General features: G+C 45.4%; 1 protein-coding gene across 39 annotated transcripts in view; it reads left to right on the top strand.

Moving 5' to 3' along the window:
- Positions 1–17,669, top strand: part of MSI2 (musashi RNA binding protein 2) — a 432,504-nt gene that overhangs the window by 29,513 nt on the left and 385,322 nt on the right. For 5 of the 39 annotated variants that reach the window (XM_074019241.1, XM_074019238.1, XM_074019233.1 and 2 more), the window contains exon 1: positions 2,941–3,085. The exons of the other annotated variants lie outside the window; for them this stretch is intronic. The gene's annotated coding sequence lies outside the window, so the exon portion shown is untranslated. Of the gene's footprint in view, positions 1–2,940; positions 3,086–17,669 lie in introns of those variants that run through there. 39 annotated transcript variants of the gene reach the window in all.

Here is a 17,669-nt window from a genome sequence, read left to right as displayed (position 1 = left end):
AATAGCTTAGAGCAAATAGATTAGCAACCCAGCAGAAACCAAACCAAGGAACAAATAAAGGGGAAGTTCGCAGAGGGCCCTTGGCTGGGGGCTGGGGGCTGGCTGCTGCCGAGGAGGCCAACTTGCGGTTTTCCATTTTCAGGTTGAACCGCGTTGTCTCAGCGTTCGCTGGTATTCACAAAATCAGAAAGAAAGGAAGGTGGTGGTGGGAGGGGACACTTTTCAGGAGCGGTCGGGGTGTGGGGAAAGTATGCCCAGCTGCGTGTTATTAGCAGCCTTCAAATAAAGTTTGTGGAAGGTTCTGGCCCCCACAGCCATGCCTGGGAAGCTTCTGTGTTCTTAGTAGGTGTTTTGAATTCTGTGAGATGGAACCGAACATTTAAAAACAGTTACAGGAACATCTCCCCAAGTAGGTCTTCCTGAGAATTTCTGTGTACATGGAACTCTGTTTTCCTAGCAAGCATCATTGTATTTTTAGAAATGTTTTCTTTTCTCCTTGCCCGTCAGTTAGCCAAGCCTCCTACCACTCACTTTCTGTTGTGTAGTTGTGATTTTATGAACAGGTGTTTGGATGATGAGGGGTTATATTAAAAAAATACTAAAGAATATGTCTTATCACGTGAATCAGTTTCTTTTTATTCAACGTGGATGGAGTGGGAGTGGAGACCAATCTGTTTTGTATTCCTACAATCTGACGAGAGTAAGAAAAAGTTCATGTTGTTCATATTAGCTAGCCAGCCTCTTTCTCTCTTTCCCTCCCTCCCTTCTTTCTTCTTTATTTTTTCTTTCTTTCCTTTCTTTTGCCTAATACCTAATTCCTTATCTCATTTCTGGGATTTTGAGAGAATAATTTTCACGTGGGGCGACAGAACTAGTGGTTGTAGTTTCGCTTGTTTTTTTGACATTAAGGAAGCAACTTAACAAATAGTCTTTTTTTTTTCCTCAGACTGAGCACACATTTTAAGTGTTTTAGGGGGAAGCTCTGAAGGTGGTTTGTGGTGATATTTTTTAAAATGTTTTGAAAGCTTTAGTCTCTCCTGGAAGCTGTGTGTCCCTGCATTTTCCTCGACGGTCGCTAATAAGAACTGCTGGTCGAAATCAGTGTCTCTGAGAGTCATTGATTCACTAATTGCTCATCATGGAGTCCTGGCTTCCCCCTCCTGCTGAGAGCACTTTTGTTTTCTGCTATTCTGCAAGGAATTGGACAGATTTCTGGAGTGTTTAAGAGGTAACCAATAAAAGAGTTTGGCGTGCCCCTGTTGGTAATTGTGCTTCTCGGAGGTGACCATGTCATTGGTATCCGGGCTCCGTAAACAAGGGGCTGCCTTACCAGTGACCTTTCCCGCCTAAAACCAAAGGCCCCAAGGTCGCTTGTCTGATGGAGAATGTATTTCCCGGCTCACTGTGAGCCTCCACTTAATTTGTTCCTTTCCTAAGGCAAAATGACCTTCCGGTAAACCTACACCCCCCTACCCCCCCTTATTATTATTTATTTATTTTTCTGGTGAACAAACGGAATTAGGAAAGGTGTGTTCTTTCAGGAGAGAGCGGGCAGCGTGGGAGGAGACGGCAGTCTGGCTCATTAAAATGCCGAGGTAGGTTTAAGCTGTTTGCCAAGTGTGGGTCCTGCAGGTCAGCGTGTGATGGCCAGAAACAAAGCAAGGCCTAGAGAGAGGCTGGCCTGGAGGCAACTGGCTCGCACCGCAGAGAGTTTTGAAGCCACATTTCTTCATTGGAAATTTAAAAAGAAAGAAAAAAAGCAACCCCTTTTGCTCCGTATTCATCATCTCTATAGTACCCCACAAATAAGTGGTCTCAAAAGCTTTTTTTTTTTTTTTAATTTGCTGAACCTTTCTAATAGGACCCTTTCTGAGGGCCCCATGAGCCCAAGAATGCCTCCTTGCAATGTTAGTGTGGGAAATTAGTGCAGGCCCAAGGAAAGGAAGTGTGAAACTGCTTCCCTCAGTGAACACGCAGCCTGGCGAGGCTGCCCTGTGTGTCTTGGAAGCCCCGCTGGGCCTGAGTTTGGGTGCCATATGATTTGCTGGCCCAGCACCCCTTCCATGGGTCCCTCTCGGCCAGCGTCGAGGAAGGGGTACAGTGGGGGACAGAATAGTGTGTGTTAGGGGCCATCTGCGGACGCAGGACTGCCGCGTCTTACCGTCCTAACTTGTTGCTCAGTCCTGGAGTCTTGAATGTTGACTCTCCTGGGCTTGGTTGGCCGCTGCTGCTTTCCTGTGGTTGTTGGTTTGTGTTAGGTGTTTGGTCCTCTGGTTTGCTTTGGGTGTTGGGACTTTAGCTCAGGAAAGAGGCCTGTGGTGCTTCTCTGCCTTTCGGCTCCTACGTGGGGCATTGGAAAGCCCTTTCCCTGCCTGGTTGAAACCTTCGCAACTGCACACCTGGCCCACCTGGCAGTCAAATGGATTCCATTGCAGCCCCCGCCTAGAGGGGAGCAGGATGTCTGTTTCAGCCAGTTATGAATGAAATCAGAATTCCTGTGCTGGCAATGCCATTGTGCATAAGGAGTGCAAGGAACGCACTGGGCCATCTTCCCGGAGAGACCCTGTGGATGAAACAGGTGTGGTCAGATGATCCCCTGGAGACAGCAGTAGTGGAGAGTGTGGGAGAGCAGGCCGGGGCAGCACCAGGAGGAGCTCCAGGAGGATTCTCGGCCTCCTCCTCCTTTATTCCTCCATCCCTCTGTCTAGGGTGGGATGTTTGGGAGAAGAGAGGTAATGTGGTAGATAGGCTTGTTCTTTGGAGACAGTTCTGGGATTGAATCCTGGCTATGTGACCTGGCCAAGTGACATAACCTCTCTGAGCCTCATGTGTGTCACCTATAAAATGAGGATAATAAAACTTGTGTGGCAGCTCTGAGAACAGATAGAACTTTCTGTAGAGCACGTAGCACAATTCCTGGCATCTATTAGGTGCTTAGTCAGTGTTGATTATGCAGCCAGCCCGGACCCAGCTGTTGTCGCTGGGACAGGGAGGAGGTAGTGCAGTTACCAAACCCTACACCATTGATTTTGCTGCTTTGGACTGAGAGGCCCCAGTGTGCTGTTTAGCCTTCTAGGCCTGAAAGGTTAGTTGTACCCTCCTGACTTTCTCTGCAGAATCTTCCCCCTAACCTCCCCGGTGTTTGCTGAACTGAGAGTTAGCCTCACAGAGTCCCCGCTTCTCCTGGGTCGGCTTCCTTTTCTCTGGCCTCTGCCTGAGAGCAGCGTGCACCGGTGACTGAGGGAGGTTGGCTGTAATCAGCACAGACCCTTGGCTCTCAGCTGAGGGTGGATCCCGGTGTCTAGATGATAGATGGTGCGGTTTGGTTTCTAATTCCTGCTTGATTTAGAGAGGTGCTGGGAGTGGGTGGTGATAGAGGGAACGGAGGCCGTGGGAAGGCTGCGAGTGTGAGCGTTTGATTACCTTCAGTGCTCTAGGCCAGGGGTTCACAACCTTGGCACTGCTGACATTTTGGGCCAGATTATTCTTTGTTGCAGGGGTGGAGTTTGGGGAAGAGGGGGTGCATTGGAGTGCACTGTATCTGTGGTAGGATGTTTAGCAGCATCCCTGGCCTCTACCCACTAGATGCCAGTAGCAATCCCTCCCTGGTTGTGACAGCTAGCAGTTGCCATATGTCTCCTGGGGACACAGTCACCCTGAGATGAGAATCATTGGTCTAGCACTCTAGGTCCCTTCTCTATAAGAAGGGGGAATATTTGTATGTGTTCTGAGGTTCTGTTCTGCATGGATTGGAACGTGGACAATGAAATAGTCATGAAACTCAAGAGCAGGAAAGTGCCTGGAGAGATTACCTGGCCCAGGCCCCAGCCTCCCACAGGTGGCTAGCCACATGCCCTCGGTTTGATTTCCACGGCCCCTGCTGGTCTTCCCTTTTGGTTATGTGAAAGGGCAGGGAGAAGGGACGTTTCCACCCAGGCCAGCGTCTCTATGAAGCTTTTCAGAGTGGGAACTTCTTTTAGCAGAATGACTCTGCACTCCTGGGTTCTTGGCAGTCCTGCGTTTGGGCCTCTAGGAGTTTGGTTGCAAGCTCATGAGTTTGATCTGCTTTCTCATCCCTGGCACACACAAATTTGTCATTCAGAGGAACTGGCTTTTCTGCATGCACTGAATGGACTTTTATTTGAAATGAATTCATTAAAAAAAAAAGAAAAAAAAGTTTTGCTTGCCAGGACTCTGCCATCCTCTCTTTTCCCTTTTATTTCTCTCTGTCGTCTGTAAGATGAGCCTGGAAGGAGCCGTCTGGTGGGATTGGTTGGCCAGGAATTTTTCTAGGCCCTGATTAAAGGTAAATTATCAGATGAAAGTTGGAGGTTGCTGCTGTGCTTGTAAAAAAGTCAGTTGTGTGCCATAAAATCCATCACAGCTCCCTTGGTGAGAAGGAGGAGGCCGTGAAACACTCAGTGATGCTCGTTCGGCTCCCAGGGATTTGGCTCCCCTCTGCTGCAGGAGTGCTGCCCGGCAGCCCGGTGCGCCCTGCTTTTGTGAGAAGCTCGCTGAATCGGATCGGTGGGAAGCTCAGAGACAGAACTGTGTGTTGCCGGCAAGTTGCCACGAAGTAGTTTTAGATGATGGACTTAGTAGAACCAGATAGCTTTATAGAGTAGAAGTGGAGCCTCTGACGTCTTGGTGACTTTTGCTTCTCTTTTGCTTAGAACCAAAGAAGGTGGTTGTCCAGCTGGAGAGGGTGTGGGTGTCGGGAGTCTGGCCTTGGAGAGGCGGTATAGCCCGTGATTGACAGCATGGATGCAGGGACCAGACTGCCCAGCCAGTTACAGAGATGGGACTGTGGGCTAGTTATTTAATTTCTCTGTGCCTCAGTTTTCTCACCTGTAACATGGGGATGAGAGTAATAGTACCTACTCTGGGATCATCTTGAGGAATTTGTGCAAGAAAAGGGCTGAGCCTAGAGCCTGGCCAGGGATAAGGAAGTCATTCTTAATTATATTATCATTGGTTATACTACACTTTTTAATTTATTTTAGTTTTTCTTTTTAGAGGCAGAGTCTCCCTCTGTCACCCAGGCTGGAGTGCAGTGGTGTGATTATAACTCACTGTACCCTCCAACTCCTGGGCTCAAGCAGTCCTCCCACCTCAGCCTCCCAAGTAGTGGCACTGCAGGCACACACCACCATGCCCATGTAATTGGTAAGATTTTTTGTAGAGATGGAGTCTTGCTATGTTGCCCAGGCGGGGGTCTCCAACTCCTAGGCCCAAGTGATCCTCCTGCCTTGGCTGCTCCAAATGTTGGGATTAAAAGTGTGAACTACTGTCCCTGGCCTGGTTATATTATTCTATAATGGATGGTTAGCCTGGCTCCAGAGGCTTTAGGAAAGTGCTTCTTAGACTTTACTATGCAGAAAAATCAGGTGGATCCATTCCTGGGCTTGTTGAAATCGGAGTCTCAGTCGTGGGGCCCAGGACTCAGTGTTTAATATCTCAGGTGGTGATATTGCAGGGAGCCCGCATATAACTTGGTGATTCCTTCAATGGCAGTGTTGGTCAGACTCTTAAAGAATGAAGAGCCCCCGTGTCATCACAAGCAGAAATGTCTTCCACCTTGGATTATCTGGGAAACAGTTCTGCCCACGCTGGGGGGGCCTGATTTGGGCCCCGCATCAGTGTCCTGGGTGTAAACCTCTGCGAGATGCCCCTGGGTGTCAGGTCCTGGCTGCACCCCATCGTTAGGACTGGGGGCAGCAGCAGATGAGGGAAGAATTGTCTCCTCTGGCTCATGGAGTGTTCCCATTTTTCAGCTCAGCCAGCATCCCATACTCAATTCTGCCGGCGAGAGCTGTGGCCTGTTTTGCAGGTTGTGTCGTTTCAGTGGGTAACTGGTATGTGTGTGCATGCGTGCAAAAGAAAACATCAAAATGTTTGGGGAGTGTTTTAGGAAAATAGCAAGGAGCAGATTGCCAAGATTCGCTTATATGTTTCTTTTTCTTTCCTTTTCGCTGTGTACATGTGTGATCAGCATCCCGGAGCGTTCTGAAATACAGCTTTGGCTTTTCTTACCCCAACTGTTCTTCCTTACAGCAGAGAGGATACAATTCACTACCAATAATACCGAGCAATAAATAACCCAGAGAAGATGAATAGCCTTGTGTGGTGGTAAATTAAAGTTGATTTATTGCACATAATATATACAGGTGCTCCTAATGTAATTAAGCAGCGAGGCTTTTAATGTTGCAGAATCTGAAAGAAGACCCAAGAAAATTGGGTCTTAATAAGGCTTATTGAAATAACAGCTAAACATGCTGCTTAGTACCATTAGGGGATGCTGAAAGATGGATCGACTCTGCTGCTTTTTCTTATGTGTGGAGATGACACACCTGACCTGTTGTCAGCAGGTTCCGCTCTTGAATTGTTTTCTCTACAGTAGGACTGGATTGTGTTGAGCTGTCAATATATACCCTGGCCTTGTCCTGCTTGTGACCAGAAGTTTAAGTGGCTGGCTATTGAATAGGTTTTTTTTTTTTAGCGAAGGATGGGGGAGCTGGAACTGAAGACCCCACTGCCTATGGCCATACCACCCTCAATGTACCTGATCTTGTGTGAGGACCCCACCCTCATCCTCCCCGGGTCATTCTAACTAACCAGCCCGGGCAGGAGAGGATTTGTTCATGGAGTGAACTCACTGATTGAGCCTTTACCATGGGCAGAGTGCTGTGCTGGAGATGGGGAGTCAGGGATGGAAACAAAAGCTAGACAGTCCCCCTCCTCAGGAGGGCAAGATCTGCGTGAAAATGCAGGATCGTAGAGGAGGGGACGCATTCACCGAGAAGGTCCAGTGGATTGGGGGCTAGGGAGACCCTCGGACAGCTGCCTGGGGGAAGGGGTCTAGAGGATGGAAGGGGAGGCTGGACAGGTGGTTTAGGGGCAAGAGCAGGAAAAGTTTTGCATTCCGCTCAAGAGATAAAGACTGCCTGAAGGCAGTCTGAAATCCTGGCGGCTTAGGAGCCAGGGCAGAATCACATTTATATTTTAGGGAGAAAACTCTTGGCAGTGTTGTAGGTCATGGACTGGGGGAGACCAGGTAGCAAACAGAACAGGGCCTGGACCAGAGCAGGGGCAGAGTGAGTGTGAAAGGAGGAGGGGCGAGAGGCAAACTCTCCCATGTGCCTTAGACCTGGTGGTTCCAGTGGGGTTGCGGTGGTGGTGGAGTACCTGGAGGAAGGGGAGATTTGTGAGCAGCCAGTACTTCCATCAGAACCCCTCGGGGGTGCTTGTTAGAAATGGAGGTTGGTGGGGGGTCCCTCACCTGTGGATCTCCAGTTGCTAGGGTGCCTGGACATCTGTGACTGAGACCAGTCCCCAGAGGATGCTGAGGCCTGGGAACTTTGGTCTCACCTGGAGAGGCGGCTCCAAGGTGCCCTTGGAGTCATTTCACAAAGTGTTAGGAGGGAAAGGAGCCTATGTGGGGCCAGGACAGATAGAAGAGTTCGACAGCCTTTCTGTAAGTTGCTTTAGGGGCCTAAGACTTTGGTTGCTGAAGGAGGTACAAACGTACAGCGGCCCTCCGACAACCTCCGTCTCACAGGTATGCCCCACTTTAAGGAAAGCCGCTAGATGAAAGCCCTGACTCCTGCAGTAAGACATGTCAGGGAGACAGAGCTCCTCCCGGTATCAAAGGTTTCAGAAAAAGACCCCGTGTAAGTAGTAAGCTGACCTTCTGAACCAATAAATAAGATAGTGGTTTCTTTCTTTCATAGAGGTCATCTGTTGTAAATCTGAGAACTTTTGAAGAATTTACTGCATTGGCTCATTAAGGTTAAAAAAAAAAAAAAAGTCAATCGACTTGGTCAGCATTACCCAGTACCCATGGTTTTCAGAGCCACTCCTGGGTGAACTGAGAATGGTGTTTACTCCAGAGCCTGGGGCCACAGGGGAGGCTGGGGAGAGACTCAGGGCGCCTACTGTTGGAACAGCCTTCACATGACTTGTCCTGCTTCCTTCCGGCTTGGAGTATGAAACCACCAAGAGGTATGTGCAGCTTGCATTCCAGCATGGGGGGCGGGGAAGCTCCTGCACCCATGGGGCTGTCAGGTTGAGGCATGCCCTGAACTCCTGGGCACTGCGATCCTGATGTGGAGAACTTCCTACCACCTCCGCATCCTCCTCACACTGCAACAGCACTTGGCTGTACCTTGCCATTACTTGATTATTTACAGAATTAGAAAAGGCTCAAGTATCTGATCATAATTTTTTCCTGGATATATAGCACATCCTCTGAATATATAATCAGTGCTTTTTGAAAAAATTTTTTTATTTTTTATTTTTTTTAATTTTGAGATGGAGTTTCACTCTTTTTGCCCGGGCTGGAGTGCAATGGCATAATCTCGGCTCACCACAATCTCCGCCTCCCGGGTTCAAGCGATTCTTCTGCCTCAGCTTCCCGAGTAGCTGGGATTACAGGCGTGCGCCACCACACCCAGCTAATTTTGTATTTATAGTAGAGATGGGGTTTCTCCATGTTGGTCAGGCTGGTCTCGAACTCCTGACCTCAGGTGATCTGCCCGCCTCAACCTCCCAAAATGCTGGAATTACAGGCATGAGCCACTGTGCCCAGCCTGTATTTTTTTTTTTTTTTTTTTTTAAGGAATATGGGATGTTAGATGTTGTAGACAGGCAATACATGTTTACTTTTTCTGAGGCTGCTTCAGGGAAACTGAAAAAAGTTCCTGTGTCACCACCGAGTATGTGTGCGCGTCTCTGTGGTGCTGTCTCTCCAGGGTAGTGTGGGATTTAGAGGAGAGGAGCCGGAGGGGACCCTGCAGATGTCCCTGTGTTCCAGAGACCGACTTGTTTATTTCTGACAGAATGAATCTTGGACACGGGAGGATCTGGCTCTGACCAGCCACAAAATGGATATTTGTTTGACCTTCTTATTCCAGTGAGTGGGAAGAGATCCGGTGCCTCCTTTATCATAAATCTTGCCTTGTTGTTTGCTCCGATATAGCACTTCATCTGGGTGCTGTTTGAGCATCTGGCTTTCATTTTTAAGTGCTGGCAGGTGCAGGGACAGGCATATCTCAGGGGGCCATGGCAGATGAACGAGATGTGGCAAAAGCTGGCGTGGCACTGATGGGGGTGAGTTTCATGGGAGAAGAAGGAGTTGAGCTTGTTCTTAGGCAACTCTTTGCCCTCCTGCTAATGTTTCCAAGTATACCATGGAAGGATCAACTCCAAGGGGCTAACTGAAGCTGGGGAAGGTGAAGAAGTGAGTCTTAGTTGTCTAGAACTTGATTGGTAACATCTCAGGGTACTGCCAGCTGCTGGACCGATGTGGTTCTCCTCCTTTCCTGCCTCTCACCCCTTCAAGACGAGTTGTCTTGTCTCTGAGCCATCCTACAACAGCCACAAGTCAGTCGATCCTGTCTTTGTGCTCCCAAAGGACTTGGCGACTTGGCTAACAAGGAGACATTTGTTAGTTCATTTCCTCATCCATTATTCATGCAGCGAGAGGTAATTAGCATTTAGTAATGTGGTTTCTAGGGTAGTTGAGTTGGGTTCATTCATTGAGCAAACATTTGTTGATCCCCTGCTCTGGGTTGGGTGCAGGCCAGGGGGCTAGGGTTACGGAGATGAGGAAAGGGCCTCGTTTGCCTTTGAGTGTGCGTCTGTTTGGGGAGGCAGGTGATCAGCAGGCGAAGGATACTAAAGGTGTTACAGGACCACCAAGCAGGGAGTCGTTTCTAGGGAGAGCCAGGGAAGGCTTCGTAGAGGAAGTGGCATTTGGCTTGGGCTTTGAAGAGTGAACAGGAAAGAACTGGAATGGGGAGAATGTGCCCACCCTCCAGGGCAAACTGGGTCCTGGCGTTTGGCTTCCGACGATGGATGGTCATGTGTCTTTCTGCGCGGCGCTCCCCACTTCTTTCCCCAAGCCTCTATCACGCAGGAGAATTAATACGCCTCCTGCCCAGCATCTGGTGGCCCTGCTGCCCTGCTTGCTTGGGGAGACGGCTGACAGTTGGCAAGGAGGGGAGCTAGAAGGGTGCTGGTGAGTCATCAGGCTCCCCATGGCTAAAAAGAGAGCATGCTTCAAAGCCCAGAGCATATCAAAGATGGGTTGTGTCACACCCACTGAGCGTTTTACACAAATAAGAACCCAGTTTCTGACTCTGCAGCAAAAAGTTGGTCAGTTTTGGGGGGATTGTTATAATTTTTTATACAAGTGGGGTAGGTTGAGAAATATTATTCATGGAAATAGGCTAAGTTGAAATAGGCTCTATCTGTTAAGGAATAGACTTAATACTAATAGGCATTAAGGTGGTGGGTGTGCCGTGTATCTCTCTTCTTTAAACTCCGTTTTTCTTTGTTCTAGCCAATGTTTTATTGCTGATATGAATCACTGAGGGGCTTGGAGGGAGAAAGGAAAGGGTTTCTGTATAAACAGCTGTCTTGCTGATTCAATCTACAAAGTGGATTTTATAGCTAAAGTATTTGTTCTTGCTTTAAAATGCCAAAACAGCACCGTCATTTCCTCAGCGAAAAGAAGGGTCTTTGAGAATATGGTGCTTTCTGCTCCCATCACAAATCTTTGCTTGGGGGAGAGGAGGAAGGAATTCCATAGAACTTTTCTTTGAACCGGTCTTTCTAAAAGAATCTCATGCTCAGAGGAGAAGAATTTTCTTTACAAAGTTTGAGTTACCAGTTCATGCAGCCTTCCTTTTTTTTTTTTTTTTGCCTTACTACATGTGCTGGTTTAAAAAATAATAATCCTCTCTGGTCATCACAGCTGACTACCTGCTTAATGTTTGCATGTAGATATTTCATTTTCTTTTTTTATGCAAGATTTCATCGTTGCATGATCTGAGATAGTTGGTTGCCCTGAGATTATTAATAAATTGAGATAGTTAATGGTGTGTGACTCAGAACATACATTTAAAAACAAGTTGAAATAGAAGTAGGTCTTTTACAAAATTAATTTTTTGTTAGGCTCCTCTCTTGAGCCTTTTTGTTTGAAGCCGGCTGGCTTTGTAGTGTTCATATATGGCCGATTGCAATTAACATAAATTACTTTTAAATACCAGTTAGTTGCTGTGGAGAGAGGCCAGGGTGGTGGCTGCTTATGGAGGGTTAAGAGGCTTGGTCATTGTCTGGGTTTTTATCTCACTGTAGATCAGATTCTGTTCCCTTGGGAGGCCAGAAGATCATGTCAAATATTGCTTTCTTTGATGATAGGGAGAAGGATTAAGTCTTTGCCCATAGTACCAGTACTTACCAAGGAAGAATAAATAATCATAAAATGTTTGCATATTTAAAAACAAATGATATTAAAATGCAATATATATCTTGGATTGGATCCTGGAACAGAAAAAAGACATCAGTAAAAAAATTGATGAAATCCAAATAAAACGTGTAGTTTAGTTAATAGTATTGAATATTGAATCAGTGTTAATTTCTTAGTTTGATCAATGCATCATGGTTATGTAAGAGATGAACATTAGGGAAAGCTGAATGAAGGGTATGGGGGACTCTAAGCTATTTTTGCATTTCTTCTGTCATTCAAAAATTATTTTGAAATATTAAGGGTTTTTTGTTATTGTTGTTTTTTGAGACGGAGTCTCACTTTGTCACCCAGGCGCAATCTCAGCTCACTGTAAGCTCCACCTCCTGAGTTCACGCCATTCTTCTGCCTCAGCTGGGACTACAGGCACGTGCCACCACGCCTGGATAATTTTTGTATTTTTAGTAGAGATGGCGTTCGTTTCACCATCTTGACCAGACTGGTCTTGAACTCCTGACCTCGTGATCCACCTGCCGTGGCCTCCCAGAGTGCTGGGATTACAGGCATGAGCCACCACACCAGGCCCAGTTTTTTTTTTTTTTTTTTTAAAGTATATTTGTAATATTGTTTTTGGCTTGGTTGAGATTATACAGGCACACCTTGGAGATATTGCAGGTTCAGTTCTAGACCATTGCAATAAAGTGAATATTGCAATAAAGCTAGTTAGATGATTTTTTGTGTCTTAGTGCATATAAATATTATGTTTACACTATACTGTAGTCAATATTAAGTGTGCAATACATTATGCCTAAAAAACAATGTGCATGCCTCAATTAAAAAATAGATTTGCTAAAACAAAATGCTGACAAAAATCTGAGCCTTTTGCAAGTGATAATCTTTTTGCTGGTGGAGGGTCTTGCCTCGATTTTGATGGCTGCTGACTGATGAGTGTGGTGGTTGCAGAAGGTTGGGGTGGTTGTGGCAATTTCTTTAAAATAAGACAACGATGAAGTTTGCTACATCAATTGACTCTTCCTTTCACAAAATATTACTCTGTAGCATGCGATGCTGTTTGATAGCATTTTACCCACAGTAGAACTTCTTTCAAGATTGAAGTCAGTCCTCTCAAACCCTGCAGCTGCTTTTTTACCTAATTTTAGGTAATATTCTTAATCCTTTGTTATCTTCCCAACAACATGCACATCTTCACCAGGAGTAGATTCTGTCTCAAGAAATGACTTTCTTTGCTCATCCATAAGAAGCAACTCTTCATCATTCAAGTTTTATTATGAGATTGCCGCAATTCAGTCACATCTTAGGCTTTACTTCTAGTTCCCTTGCTCTTTCCACCACATCTGCAGTTATTTCCTGCACTGAAATCTTGAACCCTTCAAAATCATGCATCAGGATTGGAATCAACTTCTTGTAAACTTCTGTTAATGCTGATTTTTTTTTCTTTTTTTTTTTTTTTTACTTTTCTCCATAAGTCACAATTTTTTTAATGGCATCTAGAGTGGTGAATCCTTTCCAGAAGGGCTTCCATTTAGTATGTCCAGATTTATCAGAGGAATCACTCACTATCTGTGACAGGTATAGCTTTAAAAAATGTGTTTCTTAAATTAATTGAAATTACTGCTGATCCATTGTTGCAGAATGGTTGATGGTTAGAAGGCATGAAAACATTAATCTTGTGTATCTGCGTCAGAGCTGTTGGGTGACCAGGTATGTTGTCAGCGAGCTGTAATGTTTGAAAGGAATCTTTTTTTCTCAGCAGTAGGTCTCAACAGTGGGCTTAAAATATTCAGTAAACCGTGCTATAAAGAGATGTGCTATCTGCCTGGGGTGGTGGCTTGCACCTGTAATCCCAGCACTTTGGGAGGCCAAGGTGGGAGTTTGAGACCAGCCTGGCCAACATGGTGAAACCACTGGTATGGTGGCACATACCTGTAATCCCAGCTACTCGGGAATCTGAGGCAGGAGAATTGCCTGAGCCTGGGAGGTGGAGGCTGCAGTGAGCTGAGATGCACCACTGCATTCTGGCCTGGGTGACAGAGCAAGACTCTGTCTCAAAAAAAAAAAAAAAGAAAAAGAAAAAGAAAAAGAAAAAAGGGATGTGCTATCATCCAGGCTTCATTGTTCAAATTTATAGAGCACAGGCAGAGTAGATTTAGCATAATTCTTAAGGACCCTAGGAATTTCAGAGTGGTAAATGAGGATGGACTTCAACTTAAAGTCATCAGCTGCATTAGCCCCTGACAAGACAGTCAGCGTGTCCTTTAAAGCTTTGAAGCCAGCCACTGGCTTCTCCTCTCTAGCTATCAAAGTCCTAGATGCCATTTTCTTCCAATAAAAGACTTTTGTGTACATGAGAATTGAATGTAGCCACCGTCATCAGTGATCTCGGCTAGATCTTCTGGATAACTTGCTGTGTAGCTTCTACATCAGCACTTGCTGTATTACTTTGCACTTTTGTGTCAAACAAATGGCTTCTTTCCTTAAATCTCATGAACCAACTTCTGCTGCTTCCAGTTTTTCTTCTGCACCTCTCAGCCTTCATAGAATTGAAGAGAGCTCGGCTAGGTTCTTGCTCTGGGTTAGGCTTTGGCTTAAGGGAATGTTGTGGTTGGTTTGATCTTCTATCCAGATGACTAAAACTTTCTCCATATCAGCAATAAGGCTGTCTTGGTTTTTTATCGTTCATGTGTTCACTGGAGTAGCACTTTTAATTTCCTTCAAGAACTTTTCCTTTGCATTAACATCTTGGCTGTATGGTGTAAGAGGCCTGGCTTTTAGCCCGTCTCAGCTTTGAAATGCCTTCCTCACTAAGCTTAAGCCTTCCCAGCTTTTGATTTAAAGTGAGAGACACGTAACTCCTCCTTTCACTTGAACACATAGAGGCCATTGTAGGGTTATTAATTGGGCTAATTTCAATATTGTGTCTACAGGCCTGAGGGGAGGGGAAGAGGTGAGGGGGAAGGGCCGGTCAGTGGAGCAGTCAGAACACACACAACATTTATTGATTAAGTTTGCCATCTTATATGGGTACAGTTTGTGGGACCCCAAAACAGTTACGTCAGAGATCATAGATCACCATTACAGATATAATAATAATGATGAAAAAGTTTGAAATACTTGGAAATGTGACACAGAAACATGAAGTTAGCACACGTGGTTGGAAAAATGATGCTGATAGACTTACTCAACTCTACAATTAGTAAAGAACACAATATTAGCACAGCACAGTAAAGCAAGGCACAATGAAATGAGTGTGCCTGCCTTTGGTTTATGGGCATTCATAGTGGTGTACCTCTAGGGAGGGCAGATTATTTCATTGCTACCTTGGGGACTGGGAAACTAAGGCCTGTGGGGATGCAGGGAGACTCTGGTTCCTGGCTTGTCGCTTCCTTCACTCTGTTCATCCCTGCCCTTCTCCACACAGCACCATGGCCCCACGCACAGCTTTCCCACCCATATACCCTTCTGAAACCGGTATCCAGCTGATCTCTCCTAACTCCATTGGCACTCCTTGCCTGAGATGGGCAGATATCTGACCTTTGGTGACGTGCTGTCATTCTTCTCTAAGGACCAGGCAGTGGGATTCTTTTAATGCTGTCTTGTTCACTGTCATTCAGGTGTCTTAACTTTCACCTTAGCAGCCAGATTGGAAGCTTCCTGAGGGTCAGAATTTTCATCTTGCTTGCTTTCTTTTAAAATCCATTTTAAAAATGTTCCCAATTACATAAATGACGCATGTGTTTAATAAATAAATATTAGAGAATTTATAGCATCAAAAGTAAAGGTTTCCCTAGGACTGCCTCCTTGCTACCACCATTAATGAATTAGAGTATATTTCTCTATATTTTTTCTGTTTATACTACAAACATGATTTACAAATGTGAGATCCTATTAAACATACCATTTTGTACTTTCCACTGGGAATGCCTCATTGTCAAAGGAAATGCTGAGTGCCACCTTTAAGATGATGTATTTGTGGGTGTATTAGTCCGTTTTCACGCTGCTGATAAAGACATACTTGAGACTGGGTGAGTTATAAAGAAAAAGAGGTTTAATGGACTCAGTTCCACGTGGCTGGGGGAGCCTCACAATCATGGTGGAAGGCAAAAGGCACGTCTTACATGGTGGCAGACAAGAGAGAATGCAAGTCAAGCAAAAGGGGTTTCCCCTTATAAAACCCTCAGATCTCGTGAGACTTACTCACTACCACAAGAACAGTACGGGGGAAACTGCCCCTGCGATTCAATTATTTTCCACTGGGTCCCTCCCACAACATGTGGGAATTCTGAGAGCTACAATTCAAGATGAGATTTGGGTGGGGACACAGCCAAACCATATCAGTGAGGCAGGGGACAGAGCGTATCTCTCACTTGTTGGGTTCTAGGAAGTCTCTGTAAGCTCCTGTTTCTTCTCTGGGAGAGGCGAGGCTGTGAGGCGTTCTCAGTCACGGAGACCTTCCTTATGTAATGAAACATCCTGGAAGCCTTATCGGTGTTGTTACAACCCCAGTTAGTGATGTGGTGTGGATACAGAGATTTTTCTAGAATAAATCTTGCTTTGTGGTATGGATGGATTCATTTCCCTTTGATTTTGTGTCTCCTTGATAGAAGTTTGACTTGACTCGAGGGAAAAAGGTGGTAATAAGTACTGAGAGCCCTTAACAAGTAGATTTCTTTAGAGAGGATGCAAGGTCCCAGAAGGACAGTGATGGTGCTGAGAGGAGAGGAGTATAACCTGAGTTTTGCTGAGTTTTCCTTCCTCACATATAAAGTATTGCATACATACAGAAACGTGAGATCTCTGTGTAAATAGGAGTACTCACATAGTCACCATCTGGCTTAGAAGGAGAATATTACCAATACCTTTGATACCCCTGGGTGTTTCTTCCCAGTTTTACCTGCCTGCCTTCTTACCACGTTTGGGTTTGCCTGCTTTTCACCCTTGTATTAGAATACTTTTTTCCATTCATGTGATGTTTGTGGCATTCATTCATGTTGATGCAGGCAACTGCAGCTCATTTGTTTTCATTGCTGTAGTATGTTCATTGAATGAATGGGCCATCCCTTGTCTTTTCTCCTTTTAAGGGACATTTGAATTGCTGAGTTTAATTTTTGGCTAGCTCACACAGTGCTGCAGCGAGTATTCTTTTTTTTTTTTTTCACTGTGAATATTCTTGTATATATCTTCTGGTGTTTATACATGAGTTTACCAGAATATGTATCTAGGAGTGGAATTGTTGAGTCGCAGGGTATCTACAACTTCAGGTTGACTAGAAGGTGCGTTGCAAAGATCCCCTTCTTTCTGCACTTGCACCTTTTGTGATATGTTGTAGTTTCCATTGCTCTGCATCTTCATAGACAGTTGGTATTATCAGACTTAAAACATTTTTGCCAATCTTGTGGAATCTCGTTGTGGTTTTAACTAGCATTTCCCTAATCACTAATGAGGTTGAACTTCATGCTTATTATTGATGGACTGCTGATTGATGCATGATAGTTTTACATACTTTTGGGGTACATATGATATTTTGATATATGTGTACAGTCTGTAATGATCAAATCAGGGTCATCGAGACATCTGTCACCTCAAACATTTTTCTTTGTGTTGAGGACATTTCAATTCTTCTAGCTATTTTGAAATACCTTTATTTATTTGTTTTTGAGATGGGGTCTTGCTTTGTTGCCCGGGCTGGACTCGAATTCCTGGACTCAGTAGGGCCTCCCACTTTAGCCTTCCGAGTAGCTGGGATAACAGGTGTGTGCCACAGGTGTGCCCGGCCTAGCTATTTTGAAATGTACAATAAATTAGTATTAACTGTAGTCACTTGACTATTCTATCGAACACTAAGACCTATTCCTTCTTCCCAAGTGTATTTTTGTTCTTGCTAATTTTTTAGGGAAAGGAATCCAGGCACACTTAAACACATTTATTAAGTGACACAAATGGCTGCTTTGGTAGGACATGTTCTCCCCAGTGCTGTTTTCTTGTCTAGGGATGGAATCAGACAAATCTTTTCACTTGTTGTGAGAATTTTGGGAGTGTCTATTAGCTTGCAGCACTTTTCTTGGATTCTGTGTATGACATTTTGAGAACCCAGCTGATGCCTGGTTCTGTTGAAACCCCTGAATGACAGCAAGTGGGCCACATCCTCTTTTGAGGGGAGCATTTTGTTACTTTTCATGTAAATAGGCAAATAAATGGGACTTCCGGCAGGATTACTGGGTGTTTGGTGGCAGCAGATCCTGGGCAAGGGAGTGGCTTTGGGGAGGAGTTGGGGAACAGCCCCAGGCAAACATCAACACCCAAGGTAGAAACCCCAAGGTAGAAACTGGCCGAGTGAGGAGGAGAGAGGGAAATAGCAAGACACTTTTCGTTGGGAGGGATGAGGGAAAAGGGACCACCAGAC

Source organism: Macaca fascicularis, chromosome 16, assembly GCF_037993035.2.
Source record: "Macaca fascicularis isolate 582-1 chromosome 16, T2T-MFA8v1.1".
NCBI lineage: Eukaryota > Metazoa > Chordata > Mammalia > Primates > Cercopithecidae > Macaca > Macaca fascicularis.
The sequence above is the reverse complement of the archived record's forward strand: the minus strand, read 5'-3'. Positions and strand labels throughout refer to the sequence as shown.